Genomic DNA, 17810 nt, shown 5'->3' with positions numbered 1-17810 from the left:
AAGAAGTCCTTCTTCTCAAGCTAATTATGACTTACAGCAGTTTGGTAAACTATACCTTTGTAAGCACCTAATGAAAGTCCTTGGCTTAAATTCTAATACTGCTGACTACATTATTTGTATTTTGCCTGTTTTACAACATTGTTGTTTCTTGCATTACCAATTGTGTGACTGAGCCTCTGATAAAATAATGACTAGGTAACTTAAAACAGTAGATCAGATATACACTTTTGTATGAGACCAATGATTGTAATAGTGTGACTCTAGATACGGGAAAAAGCAACAAGATGGAATGTTCTCATGGACCATAACAGACTAGTAAGACAGGTGGTCCAGAGACTTTTTACTACTGTTAATAAGGCCTAGTCCCATAATAGCACATTGAGTGACCTATCAATAAAAATTCTCGCCTGACCTAGGAATAAGCATTCCTAGCGCCATGGGACGAAATAGTCATGCCAAACCATGGTCAAATTTATGATAATGAGGGCACTCGCCACCTGCCTCTACAAGGATTGGATCATGTTGGCACTTGCCATCTACCTCTGCTTGGATTCAATCACGAGCTGCTGCAGCCACTGACCTCACACACCCTGAAAGGAGTTCAGGATGGAGGTCAGGAATAAGGTGCTCTGTGCTCTGGGAAAATTGGCTGAACAGACCTTCAGATAATTAGATATTTTTTAGGAAAAGATTTTATGAGCCCAAATTCTTGCATCTCCTCATATCTAGAAAAGCACTAAAATCATTAATGGTAACATCTGCATTGGCCATTAAGGAGAAAAACGCATTTGAAAATCAAGACAGAATAACTTGTAGTTCAGACATCCAAGGTAAAATTAGGTAACCAGTGTCGATGTGATTGCAGACAAGCTTCTGTACTGCTGAGAACTTCAGTTTTCTGAGCAGTGTCAAAATTAGAATGCCACCAGCCATTCTCAAAGCAGGGTCTGCTAGCAACTTGTAGCTACAATCTTATGGTTTAAGTTCTCTTATAGTTATTGAGTTTCTGGATTCATACTGCCTGTTGTACTTTCATACCAGATAAGTCCAGGAATATCATAACTGCCCTGGAGGACATAAAACAACAAATACATAATGTAGGGGATTCAGATGCATATGTGCAAAAAGTTATAACCCAAGTTAACTCCTGGTTTTCTGGTCTCTTTTCATGGGTACCCCAAGGTCCCAAATCCATTCTTATGGGAATTCTACAGTTTTTGTTATCACTTCTGTTAACAGGAGTTGCTATATATGTAATATTTAGACTGTTTTCCATTGTCTAATGTGCAGGAAACGAGCAGCTAAGGCTCTTTCTGAACCCCCAGCCATGTGGCAAGATCAGGTTCACTCATTCCATGTCAAGGGCCCCAAACAACGCCCCCTTTCAGCAGGAACACGATGCCCATCTCCCTATTTCCACAGAAGTGGAATGAGAGAAACTGACAGTGGGGATTTTGAAAGAGGATTAATAAAATGGCTGCACTTAGGCTAACAGATTGCTTATTCTTATGCTTGCCCTTAAAACAGTCAACTGACCTGACTGACCAGTTGCTACTCAAAGCTCCATGGCCCATTGTTAAAACTAAAGCTATTGATCTTACTATTTCTACTTTATTCCAGTAATCAAAAGCTATAATCATGTTTGGTCTCTGAATCGATCTCCAGGGAGAAGGTCACAGGACTTTAACCTTACAAAATAGCCTGAATTACCAAGAAGACCACACCTTGGGTGCTTATAAAATAAAGAGATGAAAAGAGTGACAACCACTAGCCTCTATAGAACTGGTCGCCTGGAGGCACCATGACGCCATTCTAAGTCTTCTGATGAACTAAATAGCACAAGAATCTAGTGTAGTTATGGTACAGTGGAAAAAATTAACATTAATAGGTATGTATGGGGAACTGGAACCAAAACTCCAAGTTCAACAAAGTACCAAGGAATTTTATCAGGATCAAATAGTTGTAAATAAAGAGAAAGAGAAAAAAAAGAAAGATATACTACTGACTGAAAATGACCAGGAATGTTCCCTGACCAAGGCTGATCAATTCCACTCCATAATCCTCCCCTCATCGCCCCTTTTCAGCAGGAAGTAGCCAGAGTGGTCGTCGCCCCTTTCCCCACAAGACTGTGGAATGGACATTGACAGTGGGGAACTGTAGTAGAGAATAACCTTTGCTTTGTTGGAGGGTTACAGGGACACCATGACCTAGCCCACGGGGATGGCTGCAAGAACAAAGAATGCCTGCAGCAGGAAGACTGCAACAATCAACCACACCCCCTCCCTTATTTTCCCTCCCCCTCCCTTATTTTCCCTCCCCCTCCCTTATTTTCTGTATAAAAGGAGCCTGTATTCTGACTAGATCAGGATGGTTCTCCAAGACATTAGCCTGCCATCCTCTCGGTCTGCCGGCTTTCCAAATAAAGTTGCTATTCCTTGCCCCAACACCTCGTCTCCCAATTTACTGGCCTGTTGTGCGGCGAGCAGAACGAGTATGGACTCGGCAACAGTATGATCCTGAAAGTGGGTGAGCATATCAGCGTGTTTATGTGAAGCAGTGAATGTTCAAGTGCAAGCATGTGAATGTATGTGCTTTTGAATATCAGTTTGTGGGCACATTTGAGCATTATTTGGGGGTGTGTAAGCACGTAAGTATATCCCTGGTGACCCTGTATATGTCAGTATGTTCATGGGGAAAGTGTTTTTTTAGGTGTAAATGTGTGTGCTTGAGATGAATATTTAAGTGTGTTCACCTGTATGAATGAATTTGTAAGCAGGTGAGAGTGCTGAAGTAAATGTCCGTGTTCCAAGTGTACAGCTGAAATTTGTGAACTCATGCAATAACGTATGTTCACATGAGGCAGTGATGTGAACTAGATTCACACAAGTTTAGGTGAGTTTAACTTGTGAGAATTCTTGTGTGAGTGTAACATGAGTGGGAGAGCAAGTTGATTTACATGTGAGTGAATGAGCTTCATAGTGGATGTATGTCTCTGTGAGTGTCTATGTGAGCAGATTCCTTATTTTGAGGTTACTGCGCAAGTGTAAATGAAGGGGTGTGTGGGAGCATCTGAGTATATATATTTGAGTCCCTTTGTGAATGAATTTGTGAGCATCTTCGTGTGACCGAGTGAATGTTTGAGCATGTTTATGTGAAGGACTGAATGTGTCAGGGGCCGAGTGAGTGTATATGTGTTGGAGGAGGTTATTGAGAAGACATGACCATTCGCTGACCAGTGAGCTGGACCCAGACAAACAGAGGCTCCTCACCCCCTCCCCTGTCCTTGAAGTGTATGTTCTGCCCACAGTTCCCGCACTAGGAGCTATTTCAAGGATGCAGTCTTGAGAGAGTAATGTGTCACTGACACCATCTTGCCTGGATACATGACTGAACCCCATTTAGGCCTCCATATAAACTTTTAAGATTCTGGCAGGTGGGTGCAGAGATCTACTCATCTTGTAGCTTCCCAAGGCAAACCTCACATGTAATGTCCCTTGCTTATTAAACCTGCCACCTACCAACCTGCAGTGGTCTGCCCCCTATCTTTTGTACGTCCTTGTCCTCCATGTAGGGGGGCCAGTTCTGAATTTCACTGGAAGAACTCCCAAGGTTGTGAACCATCAATTGGCAAGCCAACCAGGAGACTGAAGAAATGGGTTTGGGGAAGGAGGCATCCATGGAGGAAATTATGGGTTGACCATGGATTTCTATATGGGTAGGGGTGACCTGGATGTTAGAAGCTTGTGGAAAACTGTGTGAGTATGTGGCAGCCCAGAAAACACTGGCTGGACTGAGGCACGCGTTTGAGGAACTATACGTAGCACACTTCAGCAAAGAAGGGAAACAAACAGCTACTGCAGTGGGTTGGCCTCCACTGTGGGCAGTTCGGCTGGACGCTGACGCCCAACTGGACGCTGACGCCCAACTAGACGCTGACGCTAGAGTTCGACAGCTGGAAGGAGATTAGAGGATGTTTGTTTGGGTGTCTGCTCCTCTGCTTTGGGGCTAACAGACAGGATGGGGGAGGACTCGGATATTAAGTTGGAGACCTTAGCGTGCCATTTTGCAAAGTTAGGAGGGCATAAGCTGATGTGGATTAAGGGCCAAAACACTTGTGACAAAGCCTGCTTGAGACGCTAAGAAGTGGAATCCCTGGGAAAGTGAGGAGAATGAAGGGGACGAAGTTAAGATTGACAATGAAACAAAGCACACCCAGGCCATCCAATTCCTAATACAAAGGAAAATTTTCAGTAGTGATTCCCTAGGCTTCTCATAGGAAAACAGACTCCAAACTCCTAGGAGAAAAATATGCGTTCTTTTTGTGTCTTTTGAAGATGTAGATCTTATCATGTCTTTGAAATGTAACCACCCCAGGAGAGAGATAATTAAAATAATGCCCATGGTCACCTGAGACTGAGTAAAAAAGCAAGTGGAAAGGGGCTTTTTAAAATACAGATTGCTATAGAAGCTTCCTTCCCCATAAGCTAGTCCACAGCCTCCATAAAATCACTTATCAAGGGGAAATAGAAATCTTAGAAAGTCTCCACAAATATTAGTAAAAGCTTTATCCATTTGTACTAATAACCTTAACCTGTTCCATCTGCCAGAGACAATTTGGATTCAACTATTATTTCTGCACTAGTGAGTTTGTACTGATGTACCTGATTCAGGGCTAAAATTTTGGAATGAAAACTACAGTGTCTCTGTGTCTGTCTGTATGTTTATGCATGTCTACGGATATATGTTATATATATGTGATTATTTTTCTATCTCCTGGTGGTACTGCCAAAATTAATCTGTAGAAGAGTTCTATTTAATTGGCTTAAAGAAAAATAAGCTTTAATATCAACAGTGTTCTTGTGTAAAACTTAATTTTCTTTCATCTGCTAACAAGACAAAGTTTTATTTTTTTTTTGACTATTGGTCTGTTCTTAGTAAGACTGTGAAAGGCTTTTCTTTACCTTTTAAGTAATCTGCCTAGAAAACAAAGATTGTGTTTTATCAAAATAACTTCCTATGCTGCAAGCTGTCTTTATCAGGTCTCTGATTACTTAAGAAAACGGAATCTTCTCCATTAAGAGAGCTAAGTATTTTTTATAGCAATCATGTAACTTTCTGTATTTGCCTTTGAATCTTTGTTACTTTGATAAAACAGATTAACTATGTCACCTATGAACCTATTTAATCAAGTGTTTTAAAACTTTTTGATATTTTTGACAAACTCCCCAAAAATCAAATTATAAATGAAGTATTTTTGACCTTAAACTAACTTCAAGGTTTTCCAGAGGGCCTCTGGAACATCTCAAAAAAATCTGTCCTCTTTCCTTATAAAAGACAGATACTAAACTAATTAGACTTATGTGCTATTTTAATTTACATGGGACGTAGTATTGTCAAATAAAAACTAATACTAAACTTCCTTTGGGTTATTTGTACAGAAATATGCTAATATAAATGTTTCAGAAATTACATGAAATTCCTGAAAACTTTCTCTCTTCTGGTATAATGTTATCAGTCATAATTCTAGTTATTATTTTAAAATGTATGTCACAGAAATAACCAAATTTTCTTATCAATTACTTTATAACAAACTCTCATCAAATCTTTAACCATGGTCACTTTTAAGTCTTTTTTCATTTACAGACAGTTCTTGTTTTACTCTGATGCTTTTGCAAAAATGTTCCTGCAAAAGTGTTTCATCTTCAAGGAGATTCATGAAAAAGACTTTGAAAAATCTGACAAGCACAGATTTCTAGTAGCTAAGATCATACCACTGAACTGAATGAATAAGCATTTTTAAAACTCTAATGGAAAACTCATGAATTCATAAAACCGCTAATAGATCAACAAAAGTTACATAGGACTGAATGAACTGATGATGAAGATAATTTTTATGACTTTTTGTTTGAAACATTGTTGGTTCTTTTCTGTTGTTTTCCCAGATTTAAGGAACGTTTTTCTCTTTTCTCTTAAGCTATCAGCAATTTGCTAACATATACCTTTGTGAACGAAGATGCAACATTTACATTTGCCTCCCTATCTGATCCCTACAGAATTTGGAAACTCTGTGTGAGTATTCTGATTCTCATGGCAATATATTTATTTGCATAAATTCAGTAAGAATCTGTTCTTGTAATAGGACACAATTGGAAACACTGGTTATATTACCAAGGCTTTGACTAGAATATTTGAGAATGTACACAGAATCAGATCTGACCAGACAGGTTTAAGGAATAGAACATCGTGGTAAGGACTTCCCTTTCTATCAAGGGGTAGACTGAGATGTTCCACTGACCCACATCTGCCATAGCTCAAACGCTCGCTTTGACTAAGCAGCAGCCTATCTCCAGGAGAGGGGCATTACTGTGTGCCAACCCACTGTCTCTAAAAATGTAGGCACAACTAGGCCCTATAGAATAGGTAAATCCTCCGAATGACCCTACTCATATTCCTACAGTGGTTCCCAGGCCTGTAAAGAGGGAATGAGGAAAACTCTCGTGCTTGGTAAACAGATTAGTGTAGTGGAGGCCTCCAGTCCTGAGGGACAGCAGTCACTGTTCAGCTCAACACTGACACTGTCTGGATGGAAATGGAATGAACTGCATCAGTCAGTGGGATGAACTCAGAGAAGGTTTTGCTGGTTTTGCTCAGTAAGTCCTGGCTGTAAAACAGACTTACCCTACGATCCAGCAATCCCACTCCTGGGTATATACCCAGAGGGAACTCTAATTTGAAAAGATACATGCACCCCAATGTTCATAGCAGCACTATTTATAATAGCTAAAACATGGAAACAACCTAAATATCCACTGAAAGATGACTGGATAAAGAAGTTGTGGTATATTTATACAATGGAATACTACTCAGCCATAAAAAAGAATAAAATAATGCCATTTGCAGCAACATGGATGGACTTGGAGATATCATTCTAAGTGAAGTAAGCCAAAAGAGAAAGAAAAATATTGTAAATCCTGGCTGTTAACACTTTACAATGACAGTTGGACTGTTCTAAAGGGATTAACCCTATGGCTTGGACAATAAGAAGCAGAAGGGTGCATAATCATAAATAAGCCCTTTGGGGGTTATTATATATAGAAAGGCATTCGGGTTTGCTTGCAAGGGCCTGAGTTAGTCCTCATTGTTTTCCATGTACCAGCTCATAAGGTACTGATACCCCTTGGCAAACAGGATCCAATGTCCTAGCCCGGGTACAAGCCTTAGCAATCTGCTCTGTCATAGACACAGCGGAATGTGTGCATAAAAAAGTGGCCACCATAGTGCTCAAAGAGGATGGTGTATTGCCAAGGAGGCCAGAATTCCCTCAAAACACAATGACTTGGTAAAGGCAGTTGTTTAGTGTATTCTAAACAAGGCCCAAGGCAACTGCCAAAGGAGTCTAAATGACTTGGTTTGTGTGGACACTGTATCTAGACTAAACCAGACTTTCCTCAGTCACCATGAAAACCAGAATGTCACCATCTGGGGATGAGAAAAGCTGAGTACCATGTATGGATACCCTAGTTGAATAGACAGTGATCAGGGGTAGCACTGCAAACATCATGATTGATGAGCCTGGCAAAAGAACATGACATTAAATGGAGGTTCCTTCTCCCCTACAACCCATAAACAGTGGGGTTGATAGAAAGGAAAAATAGAATATTAAGGCAGCAGATGAAATTACTAACGGGTAAAACCACTTTGGCCAGGTGAACTAAAGTACTATCTCAGGCTTTAATACATTTGAATGATCAACCAGTAGGGCCAAGTGCCCCATATGCCAGAACCCTACCAAGATACTCAATATTCTAAAGGTATGGAAGTCGTGGGACAGACATTGCCCTGACTCTCACTGTGATACTGTGATCAACATGCTATGCTCATGGGAACACCAAGCCCCATCACACCCGGGAAAGGCGTTATCTACCAGAATTTGCAAGGTGACATCCCACCAGGATAGGTAAGTAACTTTGTATCCCTGGCTGAGGTGCAGCTGCTCAATCTCCACTGGGACCCCATTGTCCTGCTGCAAGCCAGACCCACGGCCATGCACTATACTTAGAATGGAACACACATCACTGAAACAGGGGAGAAAGTGGGAGTCCTGGTCTAGCATATTCCATCTTCAGTTCATCTCCTCATGCCTGACAGTGCTGTCTTCACCAGTCAACATATGTGGTAACCCCAACCACGTCAAGTTCCTAATGCTACAGCCACATTAACCACTAACAACTAAGGGTCAGGCCACAAGTGGAATTCTTATAGAAGAGGAAGACTTTCCATCCAAGCTCCTACTAAATATCCATCTTTTTAACCTTAGACTGCTGCTGCTCTAGTGTCCGGCCACACAATGGGCCCTGATGGAAATACCTCTCTACAATGGGCCTTCCCACTCACGTACCTGCCAAAGGACTGAATCCAACTGTTGGGTAACAGAATGTTGTATGTTCATACCTGATAAGTCTAATGTATCATCCTTATTTAGTCACATGAGGACACAAGTGAACACCCTGAGTGACCCAACCCTTGCCTAGGGGACTCAACAAATCAGCAGTTCAGATCATGGAGCTCTTGGTGGGAAAAGAACATTACTTACTGGGAATCATTATTTAATCTATCTTTTCTCTTGCATATGATTATATTATTGCTATGGTATCTGCCTCCAATGCAGCCAAATAGCCACCAAATGAGCCACCTCTATGCTAATAAAGCCCCTTGCTGACTATTCAGGGCACATTGAAGAAGAGGGGTATGTGTAAGACTGTAAGAACCAATCACGAGGGATGGAATGTTGGAGGAGGTCAAGAAGGTATGACTGCTGGTTGATCCTAGAGCTGGACCCAGGCAGTCAGAGGCTCCTCACCCCCTCCCCTGTCCTTGGAATGTATGTTCCACCCACAGTTCCCAAAGTAGAAGCTGTTTCAAGGACACAGCCTTGAGAGAGTAATGTGTTGTTGAGATCATCAGCACAGGCTATGTGACTGAACCCCATTAAATCCTCCATATAAACTTAAGATTCCAGTGGGCAGATTTGGAGATCTTCTTGTCTTGTGGCCACTCAAGACAAGCCTTGCAATGTAAGTTGTCTTGCTTATTAAAATTGCTATCTAACGATCTGGACTGCCTGCCTCTGTTTTTGGTCTTTCCTTGCCCTAACATATATGGAGATCAATTTCAAATTTCACTCAGGGAACTCTCGAGGCTGCACCCAACAATCTGAATGTGTGCAGGTATGGGAGTGAAATTTTTATGAGTGGTGTGAGCTGATGAGTGAGCTTTTTTGGTAAGTGAATGTTTGAACATTTTTATGTGAGCATAAATGTGACAGTGCACGTGTGAGCCTGTTCATAGGTGAGAGTGTTCCATTGTGAGTAAATTTTTGTTTCAGTGAATACTTAGGTGTGTTCATTTGTATGAGGAAATTTGTAAGCATGAACAGATTAACATGTTTGTGTGTAGTAAGGTGTGTATTTTGGGGTGTGATCTTATTAACATGATTATATTTGTATAAAGGCATGTATGACTATATGCGTGTCCATGACTATAAGTGTATTTATGTAACTGAGTGAATCTGTGAGCTTTGTGGTGAGTGTGACTGTTCGTGTGCAACTGAATATATGAGTGTGCTCCTCTGTGTTTCGATGATAGCTTGTATGTGTAAATGAACGTGAGACTGTGTGGGTATAAATCTCATGTGTGTTTGGTGTGTGAGTCAATTTTTGATCAAGTACATGTGTGAATGAATGTGATAATACTCCTATGAATGAGTGACCTACACATGTTTATGTGAGTGAATACGTCACTGTGCATATACGTGAGCAGGGCTATTTGAGTGAGTGAGTATACGAACTAGAACATGCAAGAGTAGGTTAGTGTAAAGATATTTGAGTGCTGATGTACGTTTGTGTATGTTCAAGGGTATGCCTGAATTTGTGGCCATGTGTAAGGATGTTAGCACTCTTCTGTGACTCACTGCATGTGTATCCAGCTCACTGCTGTAAACCAGTTAATTGGTGAGTCTATTCATATGAGTGAAATGTGAGCATCTGAATGTAACTGCATGTGGGTGTATTTTCTTCTCTGAGTTAATGTTTGGGTTTTGTGGAGGATGTGAGCCCGTTTGTATGAGTGTCTATGTGAGCATCCTCTTGATGACATGTGCGTGTGTAAGTGAATATGTAACTAGGGGCATCTAAGGTGATATATTGTGTGAGTGAATTTGCAGGTATGCTCAAGTGACTGAGTGCATGTTTGAGCATGTTTATATGGAGTGAATTTATTAGTGTGTGTGAGTGTGTCTGTTATGTCTATGCATCTGAGTATATTTGTGAGCATGTTCATAGGAGTGGAGGTCTGAGCGTATCTGTATTAATGAGTGAATGTGGGAGCATGTGGGTGTGAATGTATGTGAATGTGTCAGTATGTGTGAAGAATCTATGAGTATGTTCATTTGAGTAACTAGAACCCATGTTCATATAAGGGCATAAATGGACGAGCATGTGCATATGTGAGCATGCACATTTGTGAGAGTGAATGTGTGAACTTTTTCATGTTTCAGAGTATGCCACGTCACAGCATTTGAGTTTTAAAGTAAATGTTTGAGTGTGTTCAAGTGTATGGATTTGTGAGCATGTGTACACGTGTAAGCATGTTTGTGTGAGTGAGTGAGTGTGTATTATACTTGTTTTCATGAGCTTGTTAATATGAGTGTATTGTATGTTAAATTTGAGTGTGTGAGTCAATCTCTCTGTGTGAGTGAATATCTGAGCTGATGGTGAGTGGAAGCATGTTTGTGCGAGACTGAACAGGTAAGCATATTTCTCCTTGTGTTACCATGCATGTGTAAGTGAATGCATGTGAGCACATAATCTACATGACTGTGTCTCTGCAAATATGAGTTTGTGAGAATGCATGTCAAGTCAGTGAATGTGTGAGCACGTCCCCATTTTTGAGTGTGCTAACGTGTGTGAGGGAATGTGCTCATGTGAGAGATATGAGTGTGTCTTGTGTATCAATCAATTTGTGAACATGTTCGCATGAATGAGTATGTGCGTTGGTGGTAGCATATGTGAGCGTGTTTGTGTGTGAGAATTGAGGATGTTTGTTAGTGAATGTGTGAATGTGTCTGCATATAAGCATGAATTTGTGTTTTAGTGAATCTGTGAAAACGTTCATGGGTGAACGCAGGTACATGCGTGTGAGTGAACAAAAGGACATCTATGTCTGTGAATATATAAAAATGGGAGCATGACTGGACATGTGACTTGTATAAATGATTCTATGTAAGAGCACATAAGCAAATGATGCTGTAAATGTGTGTGTGACTGAATGTGTTAGCATCTGCGTGTGTGAGCTTGTTAAGATGGGGATGCCCATGTCTGTGACTGAACGTATGGATACGTCTGTGTTTGTAAGTGTGTTTACACACATTTATGAGAAAGTGTGAGTGAGCAAATGTGTGCATGCATGTGTCCTGTGTGCAAATGACTCTGTGGCCACGTTCATGTGAGTAAATAAATGTGTGAGCAACTTTGTGGGACTGAATGTGTGAGCATGTGGATGTAAATGTGTCTATGTGTGTTGGTAAATTTGTAAGCATGTCATGAGTGAATGGGGGTTCACCTGTAAGCATGTTAGTGTGTGACTGTGTCAGTTTGTAAATATGAGCATATAAATGTACAAGTGAACACATGAGTGTGCTTCTCTCATGATCATGTTATTTTGCTTAAGTTAAAGTGTATGTACATACCTATAAGTACAAATGAGTGTCTAATGTGTGTTTTGTGAGCATGTTCATGTGAGCAAATGAACATGTTATCATGCTCATGTGAGTGAACGTCTGAGCATGTTTGTGTGAGAGAATGGGTGAGACTGTCCATACGTGTGGGTGACTGTGAGTTAATCTGTCACTATGTCCTTTGGAGTGAGTGAAATGTGAGCATGTTATAGTAAGTAATTGAACGTGTGTGTTCATGTATATTATCAACTTTTGTGTTTGAGTAATTTCATAAGTTTATTTGTGTGTTTGAGCACACACATAGGTATTTGAGTCAATGGTAACCAAGTTTCATATTTAATATGTTGATATGCATCTGTGACTGGGTGTGTTAATATGTGCAAGTGATTGTATGTGTCTGTGTGCAAAGTGAATTCTAAAAGCATGTTTGTGTTTGTAAGTGAATAGGTGAATGTGTGTGCGCATAAATTAAAGAACACACAGATGAGTAAATGTATCAGTGTTGATACAGGTGAGTGAATGAGTATGCAGTTATATGAGCATATTTGGGGGGGATGAGTGAACGTGTGTGCATTTCACATGTGTAGCCACACTGATTTGAGTGTATTTCCTTGTTTGAATGGGTGAACATGCGTGTGTGAATAAGTGTATCCACCAGTGTGAGTAAACCTCTGAGCACGATCATGTCAGTGAGTAAATGTGTGTGCATGTACACGAGCAAGTCCATGTGTGAGACTGATGTGTGAGCCAACTCATGTGTAAGTGTGTTGGTGTGAGTATATTTGTGTGTTTAATATTAAATACATATTTGTACTTACTCAAGGGGGAAGGATATAGCTCAGGGGTAGAGTGTGTGCTTAGCATGCTGAGGTCCTGGGTTCAATCCTCAGTACCTCCATTAAAAATAAATTTTTAAAAGCCTACATTACCTAACTCCCCCATCAATTTTTTTTTATCTGTACCTATTCATGTGTACGAGTAAATCTGTGATTTTGTACATGATGTTAGCACATTCACGTGTATGAGTTAATATGTAAGCACACTACTTGCCTAGGGTTGCTAATGTGTAAGTAAATTTATGAGTGACCGTGTAAGCATATACTTATGAACGTCTATGTGTATCTGTGTGAGTCTGAATGTGTGAGCTTCATTAAGTGTGAAAATGTTGATTTGCAATTGAATGGGTGTGCTCCTGCCTGTGTTAATTTGCATGCCTGAAGGCCTGGAGAGTGTAGTATGTGCAGAATCTGTGCATGTGTGCAAGTGAGCATGTATTAGCATGTCTTTATGTTGGAATAAATTTGTGATCATGTTTGTGAGTGAATGGATGTCTGAGCATTTTTGTGAGTGAATGTTGCAAATGTATTCATTTATGTGAGCTCCTTAATGGAAGAATGTTTCTACGAGTGAATGTGTGTGTTTGGAAGCATGTTCATTTGCAAGCTAAGGTGTAAGCATGTCCCTGTTTGTGGGTGTTTGTATGCACACGGGAGGAAATGTGCGTGAACATGTAACATATGTGAATGTGTCTTATGTATGAGTGATATTGTAACCATGTTCACATAAGTGAATGTGTGAGCCAGGCTGAGTGAATAAACATGTGAACATATTTTATGAGAGTTACTAAGAATATATGTGAGTATGTTCACGTCTGTGAGTGAATTTATGAACATTATTTGTCTGTGAGAGTGCACGTGAGTATATTTGACGACGTGAGTTAATCTGCACGCAAGTGAACGTGTGTGTCAATGTATGTGAGAATGTGTGAATGACTCTGTGCATATGGTCATACTTAGCAAGTGAGTGACTGAGAACTGTCATATATGTCAATATACAAAGTTTGAGTATATTTATGTGTCCATTAGTTTGTGAGCATGTGTGAGTATGCTGATGTGAGACAGGGACTGTGAGACAGGGACTGAGCATCTCCTTGCTGAATAAATATGCAGGCCAATTCATATGTGCTTTTGTTACTATGAGTATATTTGTGTGACTAAATACATGCTTGTGTGTTTATGTTTTGCATATCATTTATGATCCTGTGCATGGGTTTTTAGCACGTCCATTTGTGTAAGTGAATGTATCATAGGGTCTTTTGTGTGAGTGTGCAATATGTGATTCTATTTGTGGCAGGAGTGTATGAGAGGATTTATGTCAGTGTACCTGACTGCACGTCAGCATGTTCCCATGCTGTGTGTGTTAATGTGTGTATGTAAGTGAACGTGTGTGTGTATGTGAGCAGATATGGATATGTGTACGAGAAGATGAGTTTGTTCATGTGTGAGTGAACATGTCCGTGCGTGAAGGGGCATCTGTGAAAATAATTGTGAATGAATATGTGAGCATGTTTTGTGAGTAAGTGAATGTGAGAGTGAATGTGTTTCTGCGAACACGGCTGTGGCATCGGAGAGCTGGGGCTGGCATGGTTTCTGGGGGTAGAGAGTTCAGCTGCTCAGTAAAAATCTGAAATTTGGGGCCAAACACAAGTACAAGAAATATTTTCCAGGGTCAGACAAGGAGAAGCTGGTGAGGGGGGAAGCCATTTGATTCCCTTCCAGGCCAACCACACTCTCCCTGTGGCCTTTCACATCTATGAAGGCAACCATGTGGGTTATTGCAGTTCTAGGTGATATGAACAGAAGCAAATGATGCTACAGTCAAACAAGATGGTGTGCTATCCACCTCACATTTGGTACCTGGGTCAGATAAACTGGTCATGGACTCCGCCCACCCGTGTTCACAGACTTACATTAGAGTAGCTTCTGGCTACTGATGGTTAGGGGAATAGGCTCATTTTAATAAATGAGATTCACGGGGGAGCTTGGCCCCCCCTGTGAGGGAGAGGTATATCCTACATGTACTAAAATCATGTTGGCAGAAGTAAGCCCAGAATGTGGTTAAATTTGCCACCATATGTACTGCTGTGACTGAGGCTAGGTGCAGGTTCGTTTTGGTGGGCAATTGTACGTCCCTTCTGGTTCAGATTGGTGACTGTTGCTTGAGTTTCCTGCCAACTACCAGTAACAAACGGTCCGGTGGGCCAAGTTATTTCAAAAAATAGACATCAACTGAATTGTACATTTGGCCCATTTCTGTCCCTATTTATCGCAATGTTGCTGTGTTTCAGTGGGGGACTACCTGTCTTGTTGCTTCCATTTGAGGGGAAATTTCTTTTGGGCAGCCATTTGTATAGCTTTCATTGCCTCAGAGGTGGCCTGTTGGGAGGTGGTCATGTGACTATACCAACAGGTTTCCTCCCAGGTTAGTTTTGCCACTGGGCTTCATTATTATTCTCCTGTAAGATGTGGTGGGTCTGTTTCAAGATTCCCCAGAAGAGTAACATTGGGTTACAGTTTCCCTCAAACATTTCCCAAGTCCTTGTTAATGATGGTCTTGGTAAGCCTGACAAATTTTACAATAGCTGTAAACAAGTAGTTGTCAGTTTGGAAGGAAAAACTCCCACAGAGACAGTGATTAGAGTTCTCCACGGGATCAAATATGTTTCATGAGATTTGTCTTTGCTGTCACACCCAAAGGCTTTGGCTGTTTACTGTGGGCAGTCAGCGTTGCAACTGTTGAAAAGCCCATTTCCAACTGAGTATGAGGTAAATCTTGAAGTTGGTATTGTGAGAAGGTCAGGTTAGGAAAGAATTCCCAAACTGGCTGAAGCCTCTGACTTTTTAGACATGCCTTGTCCCGGATAATATTATGTTGTATACATTCCTTTTCTTGTGTGTGTGTGTATATATATATAGATAGATATAGATATATATATATAGATAGATAGATATAGATAGATATAGATATAGATATAGATATAGATATAGATATAGATATAGATATAGATATAGTGTGTGTGTATTATATATATATTAAAAACCAGGAAAGAAATTCATGGGAAGTTGCCCTGGGTCACTTAGTGCAATTTTTTTAGTGGACGCTTCAATAAATGGGACTTGTATGAGAGAGAGAGAGAGAGATCATTATGATTAATAAGAAAAGAGACCAAAAGTTGTAAAGGTATACATTTTTGGTAGGGTTAACATTTGTCACTACACCAGGGATTAGTAAGAGCTATAATTTTATCTAATCGTAATCCCATACAGTTTGTTCGTATGGGCTCCGGATTACACAATTTTTAATATGATGCCGATCACAAGCATCCTGATTGTAATATTGGGTGCATATTATCTCTGGGCATTCATTCCTTAAATGAGACTCAACAGAGAGAGATAGTGGTTCTATTTGGTTGCTGGCACTAATTAATAACAGTGGGTCTCGTCTGATTTGAAGTAAAAGTTGGCCCTCAGGATTTAGAAGGCACCTATGAGTCACAAGCAGCATCTAAACAGTTCGGCTTGCCCACAATGGGTGCTGCTAGTAGCAAAAAAGACAGGAGAGGGGGGCTAGCCTCAGTGTGTCTGCGGTCATGTTAGTAGGACTGACCAACCTGAACAGCCAACAGCATGGTTTCCATTGTCCCCAATCTGACCTATGTTTTACGACTCCTTGTTATGTATATGTGCCATATTGTTTCCAAGGCATATTGACCTGGTCACCAGTAGTGTGTAGACTGCCAAGGCAGGGTGAACCACCAACAGACATACAGTCAACACTGGCAAGGGGAGGAACTTCTTAGGTAAGAAGGAACATAGTAACACGGTAGGGCTTAAAGGTGGAGGTCACCTGTAGCCAGCAGGAAGGGACCTGACTGTCCCTGGGTATCGCTCACATGGTGTTACCTGGTCTGGGAGAGGTTTAGTTCCACTTCCTGGGTTCCATTGTGCCTTCAGTGGAGCAAGGAACATGGGTAGCGGAGGGCACCTCTTTCTCCAGAAAGTGGTGAGTAGTTTGCTTGGGTTACACTGGATGATGAAGGAACACAGGTGCAGGATGGTTTCAGAATCAGTGGTCCACATCAGGCTCTCATCAGGATCAAGAAGGAGGTGGCTAAGCTCTGGGTTTTCTATGAGGAAGAACGGAAAGATGAAAGTATCACATAGAGGTTCCTTTTCTGTGCACGGCAATGCCTGGGCTCCCATGTCTGTGAAAAGTGATAACTGGGTTGTGTCTGGTGTGGATGTGTAAACCAGCAGAGATAGAAACGTCTCTGTTGGCAGTCTCGTCATTTGTTGTGAATTTCAATATGGTGTAGTTATGCCACAGGGGCATCAATTGAATATAATCAGGACCACAGGCAGTATTTTTGACCACTTGAAGGACCACTGCCCTCCAAGTTCTCTCAGTAGCCCCTGGTTTAAAAGTCCACTATGTCTTTGCATGATTTCTGCTGCTGTAGGATGATCTGGATAGGTGAAAGGCCCAAGCAATGCTTTTTTTGTAATGCCCACTGTTGTTCTGCTTCACAGTGACATGGGGGCTTTGCTCTGACTGTATATCTTGTGTGGCAGTTCCAAGGACTGTAAAAGCTATTTTGTTAACCCTTCAATAACATTAGGAGAGGCCGGTGCTTTGTATGGATAAACTATTGGAGGGCCTGTATAGAAGGCTGGGAGGTTTGGACAAATTAACTTCAGTGGCAGGGTATGTGGCTATTTTTTCTTGGAGCTGCGACACCCTAGTAGGGCCAGGTTCAGCTCAACCCGGTAGACACTATTTCCATTTGAATAAAGAGGCCTTTGTTGCTGTATGTGGAGCTTTTTCTATCACCCAGGGCATAATGGGAATCTCAATCCATAGGGTAACTGGCTCTGCTCCAGTAAAGCCTTCAGTTTCAGTAAGTACACCTCCGGAAGGTGCCTCTCTATTGGCCCAGACCTTTGGGCTGAGTCTGAGAGTTGCTTACGCCAAAAGCCCACAAGTAAGGCATTTACTGTCCATTTGGTCCAGGGACTCCCAGAAATGAATTTTAGGGTGGTGGAAACTTCTAAGTCCTTCCCTCAGAGCACTGGCAGGAGAGCTGACGTGACAGCCTTCTTTAGTTTATCTGGTGCCTATTGTTACTCAAGCCCCAATGAAAAGTGGAAGTCCTATGGGTGATTCAGTGAATGGGGGCCAGCAAATATTTGAAGTTGGCACCAGAATCCAAGCATTCCTACCAAATGATGGATCTCCT

At 41.2% G+C, this 17810-nt stretch overlaps 1 protein-coding gene across 26 annotated transcripts in view; it reads right to left on the bottom strand.

Annotated features, from left to right (window-relative positions):
- The window catches only part of LOC123613402 (uncharacterized), an 80632-nt gene that overhangs the window by 49548 nt on the left and 13274 nt on the right, over nucleotides 1–17810 (bottom strand). For all 26 annotated transcript variants that reach the window (XR_012504491.1, XR_012504494.1, XR_012504503.1 and 23 more), the window contains one exon: nucleotides 16477–16700. The gene's annotated coding sequence lies outside the window, so the exon portion shown is untranslated. The remainder of the gene's footprint in view (nucleotides 1–16476; nucleotides 16701–17810) is intronic.

Source organism: Camelus bactrianus, chromosome X (genome assembly GCF_048773025.1).
Source record: "Camelus bactrianus isolate YW-2024 breed Bactrian camel chromosome X, ASM4877302v1, whole genome shotgun sequence".
NCBI lineage: Eukaryota > Metazoa > Chordata > Mammalia > Artiodactyla > Camelidae > Camelus > Camelus bactrianus.
Note: the sequence above shows the minus strand (reverse complement) of the source record. Positions and strands in the feature narration are given on the sequence as shown.